Raw genomic sequence first — 4,830 nt, 5'->3', positions numbered from 1 at the left:
AAACCCAGACATCGGTTTTTAGCCGATGTTAAAAATAACTCTAGACATCAGTTTCTTATAACGTCTCGATGTATAAAATGACTCCAGACATCGGTTGGTTTATAAAAAACTGATTTCATTTCCTCTTGTGACATCGTTTTACGAAAGAAATTGATTTATATATCAATATTAGACATCTGTTCTATAAATAGAACTGATGTTCTTAGTCATTTATGACATCAGTTTGTTATATTAAGTTGTTGAGTTTTCGTTCTTTTTGCTTCAATTTCTAGTTTAAAAGTGGTTTGCTTCTTATGTGCATAAATAAGTTTCTTCACTAGAAAATTATCACAATGAGAATACAAGTGGTAACCAAAAGAAAATTCTCATTAATACTATTTTTGATAAAAAGTGTACAAAGAGTAGGGAGAAGGGGACATATGGCCTAAACTTCTCCATATACAAAACAAAAGGCTTGCAAATAAGTAAAACGGTCATTGTGTACCATTCCATAAGCAAGGCCATCTTTGCACTACTTTCTGCAAAACAAAAATAAAAATGAGATTAAGTTATGCCAAGCTATCCCTTCCACAGATGAATTTGGAATCTTCTAGATCCATACTTCAAGGGCTATATTCACACTACCATCAGCAGTCATTAATCATGGAGTAAACTTCAAATCTAGACTAGCATAACAAGAACACATAAATAAATTTGAACAGACAATGTATCGAAAATTGTTACTTACTTGGTGATTTGAAAGGAAGAATATATCCGGATCCTCATAGAAAGCATCATTTGTCCCATTCCCGTGGTGAACATCAAAATCAATTATAAAGACACCCTTCAAGCCATGTGCACGTTGAGCATAATGAGCTGCAATTGCAATATTTCCAAACACACAAAACCCCATCAGACCCTTTGAAATTGCATAGTGTCCTGGAGGTCTTATTAAAGCAAAACCAGTAGGTGGATCCCTGCTGTTCTTTGACTCTTCTACCTGAGATAAGAAACAAAATGTATTGGAAGAGACGAGATTTACACCATATAAAATTTTGATCTTTTTGAAGAGTCTCACAATCAATTGAACTTCAATGCAAACATATCACCCAAACAGTTCAGGACACATAATTAGCCTAGATTATCAGCAAGACATTGATTGAGAAATTACCACTGAATCAATTAAGGCAATTCCTGCTCCAGCTGCAATCAGTCTCCTTGAATGTCTACATTATTAACACCGCTGTTAGTAGAAGCAGAACTGAAACCAAACTATTTGATTATTATAAAAGAATAGCTACCCAGTTTGCTTATACAATTAAACTTGGAAAAGAAAGCTGAAATGTCTAATATGTGAGACTTACCTCAACAATTGCATATGTTTATCCTTGGAGCACTTGTATCTGGCCATTATATAATAAGACATTAGGATATCGTTCTTTAGCTAATTTTCAGTCCAAACAAACATAACCCAATAGGATTTTGAGCAACAAGAACACATTAGGATTAATTTGAACTAGCAAAAGAAAAGGACAGAAAAGTAGACAATACTAAAAAACTCAATAGCTCCTGTTATAATGACCTACCTTAAACTACAGATAAATCCCCAAAACCAAGTACATCAACAAACAAATAAGCATTAGCGGAGTACTCACATAACTTCTATTTTCATCCAATTATAACATTTAGTGTGAGAGACAATTGCTTGAGATGAAACATGTAATTAATCAACACCCACGAAACCTATTGGCTCTCTCTCCAGCTTTTTGGGCAATGCTTTGGCTTTCACATAAGCTTTCAGACCAAAAAGTGAAAAAGCAAGAAGCTGGAGGGATTCGAAAGCTGGTATATATACAGTATGAACATAGAAACATCCAACTGACACGAAACAATGGGATAATGCAGATCTAGATGAGACCAGAAATACTGAATTCTCAATCATATTGATCCATGTATCTTTCTGCAAAAAAGTAGTATGGCATTATCAACATAATGCAATCACAGAGCATCAAACATCAAAAACATAATCAAAGGGCACCACTACTACTCACAATTAACTGAAATGTGATGGGAAAGTTGAGCTCCGGACCCCACCCGTTTTCCAAAAACTCTGGAGAAAAGAAATGACAGAACTATTCAGTGTGATGAGCATAGCCGGAAAAATACTCCTTGCTATGGTGGTATTCCGCATCAACTCAAAAAACGCTTTTCTCCTTCCAGAAATAAGTAGTCAAACGGAAAAGCACTGTTAGCGGTATGTTACCTGATGCATTGTTGCATCTAAAGAGAAGTCCAACCCTAAATCATCATCAGGTACAAGCCAATCTACATAACCACACACGAACAACTTCTTTCATTCCCATTGTTGAATTCATCATCTGATCCATCCGCTTCACTGCCAATTGGATGATAATTCCAGTCAGAAAAAATGTATAAAAAAGTGAAAAACAAATACAAAATGAAAGATAAAAAAAACATAATTCCAGTCACCCGTTTTCCAAAAACTCTGACCCGTCACTCTTCAACCCGATGTTCTTTTGTCAAGCAGTTTGCCACAAAATCATGAAACAAGAGAGACCTGCAAAAGGAGACGGCCCAAATTCATAGGATGTTCAAGAGCATTTGAGCATGATCGGTCACACTGAAATTGAGATTACACGCACAATTCCTAAATAGCATTGAAATTGAGATTAAGCAAACCCATACCAGCAGGCTTCCTTCAGATCCTCCTTGGATTTCTTTGCCTGAAAAATAGAATGAACCCTATCACTGATTCTGACCAAGTCCAAGTACTCAAGAGTGAAAATTGATAAAGGCCCAAAGATTTAAGTGGATGGATTAGCCGAATTTTTTACCTCAATGTTTACTTGAGACCAAAGTACAGACGAGAGAGAAGAGAGAAGCACAGACGAGAGAGAGGGAAAGGAGAGAGAAAGTGGATTTGGAGGAATCCCTCTCCTCCGTCACCGATCTCTGACCACCGGGGTGGACTCACCGTAATCACCATCTTCTTCGCCTTCCTCCGACGAGTCAATGCCAGGCTACACCTCCGAGATGAGCCGGCCACCATCTTCTAGGGTTGTGTGGTTTTGGTTCTATTGGAGGGAAGGGGGAGAAAGGGAGAGAGAGAGAGTGCGAGCGGGAGGGGAGGGAGTAGAGGGACATGTTTCGGGGAAGAGCGAGAGACAAAATGGGTCGCAAGTTTAGGTTGGAGATAAAGTGAATGAGCTAAAGTGGGAAAATTTTGTCCCCGCGTGTATGAAAATTTCTAACTTGGTCTTTCCGCGTTTTTGAAAATTTTGAAATCAAAATATAGACATCGGTCAACAGTAATAAACGATGTTAATTATATAAGTAGAAATCGAATTTTCAGAAATCGATGTTAAAAATATTTTTTTACATCGCGTGAATTCATCACCGATGTAATTGTCGTGATGTCTAAGATCAAAATTCTAGTAGTGCCGGTTTCAATTGTTATTAATAATACACAGTAAGCTAATACAAGAGTATTAAAGCGAGGGCCTAGACCTGAAATCACTTTAACAAACAAAAAAGACAACCCAAACCAAAATTCAAACTCAAAAAATGAGCCCGAAACAAAAAAGACAAAACTAGGAAAATCGATAGGCATTTCTTGAGGAGAGATCATGTTCAAAAGCTTCTTTCAAAAAGGATGGGATGGTGAGCCACAAAGCAACACCTTCATTGGAGACACCAGAGTTTGTTAGCTTGTCAGCAACTACATTACCTCTCTATAAATATGAGAAACATGAAAATTTAATTGATTAGCCTGGTGAAGACAGTTTAACCAATGATTATGAAGCCTCCAAGGGATTAGATTCGAAGACCGAAAATAATTCACCACCAGCATTGAATCAGTTCCTAACCATATGTGTGTCTAATTTCTGACCCAAGCCACTCAGATTGCCTCAATCACTGCCAATACCTCAGCATCAATGGCGCTTGGTACATCAACATTAAAAGAGAAATCACCAAAAAATTGACCGTTAGCATTTCTGAAAATACCTCTGGAGCCAGCTAACTCTGTGCTCCTAAACGACCCATCAATATTTACTCTTAACCAGAGCTCAGGAGGAGGCTGCCATTTTACCAATTTAAAAATGGGAGTAGTACAACGCAATGGTGAGAGCCCCCAAAGTTTGAAAGCTGGTAGAGCATTGTATGAAGACAAACAAGGCTTGAGACTTAATTGTGCTCCTTCTTTGAAAGCAAGAAGAAAGTAATACTCGAAATGCAAGTAATTGAAGTTTATATCATGGGAGAATATCACAAATGGTCATTCAACTTTTACCTATTCAACACTTTGGTCACTCACCTTTTAAATATATCACTTTGGTCACTCAACTTTAACTCTGTTATTCACTTTAGTCACTTCGTTAATTTTTTTCATTAAAAAAAAATTATTTGCCACAATATTAATGATATTTTCTCCAACCAATTGTAAAAAATTGATAAATCTGAATTGGAATGATTGGGAGAAGTGATTAAAGTGAGATAAAATGCTCCTTGAGTGACTAAAGTGATTGACAGAGTAATAGTTAGTGACCAAAGTGATATATTTGAAAATTGAGTGACCAAAGTGTCGAATGAGTCATAGTTGAGTGACCATTTGTGAAATTCTCTCTTATATCATTTATTCTTACCTTATTGCGTTTTGTCCACATACACCATAGAAATGTGCACATTGCAATGTGCCATTAACTGGTGAAAACTGGCTCATTAACTCTAAAGATAGAATAGAATTAATGAAGTAGGTCATCATGTGAAGGGATAATATGAAATTGTGAGAAAGTCCATATCCATACTTGACGAATAACATCACAATCCCAT

The 4,830-nt window shown here is 36.7% G+C and overlaps 1 long non-coding RNA gene across 3 annotated transcripts; it reads right to left on the bottom strand.

The window, feature by feature from the left end:
* Positions 1–348: 348 nt before the first annotated feature.
* Positions 349–3,158, bottom strand: LOC133712073 (uncharacterized). Of its 3 annotated transcripts, XR_009847143.1 has the most exons (10): positions 2,835–3,158; positions 2,686–2,723; positions 2,470–2,557; positions 2,243–2,374; positions 2,031–2,089; positions 1,635–1,939; positions 1,344–1,382; positions 1,151–1,205; positions 728–979; positions 349–518 (listed from the first exon to the last, which is right to left on the bottom strand). It is a non-coding gene; the product is annotated as an uncharacterized LOC133712073 (long non-coding RNA). The 3 variants fall into 3 exon arrangements; XR_009847141.1 differs by having other exon boundaries at positions 1,344–1,939; XR_009847142.1 differs by lacking the exon at positions 1,635–1,939.
* Positions 3,159–4,830: the final 1,672 nt, after the last annotated feature.

Source organism: Rosa rugosa, chromosome 5 (genome assembly GCF_958449725.1).
Source record: "Rosa rugosa chromosome 5, drRosRugo1.1, whole genome shotgun sequence".
Lineage (NCBI taxonomy): Eukaryota > Viridiplantae > Streptophyta > Magnoliopsida > Rosales > Rosaceae > Rosa > Rosa rugosa.
This window is presented reverse-complemented; position numbering and strand designations above follow the sequence as displayed.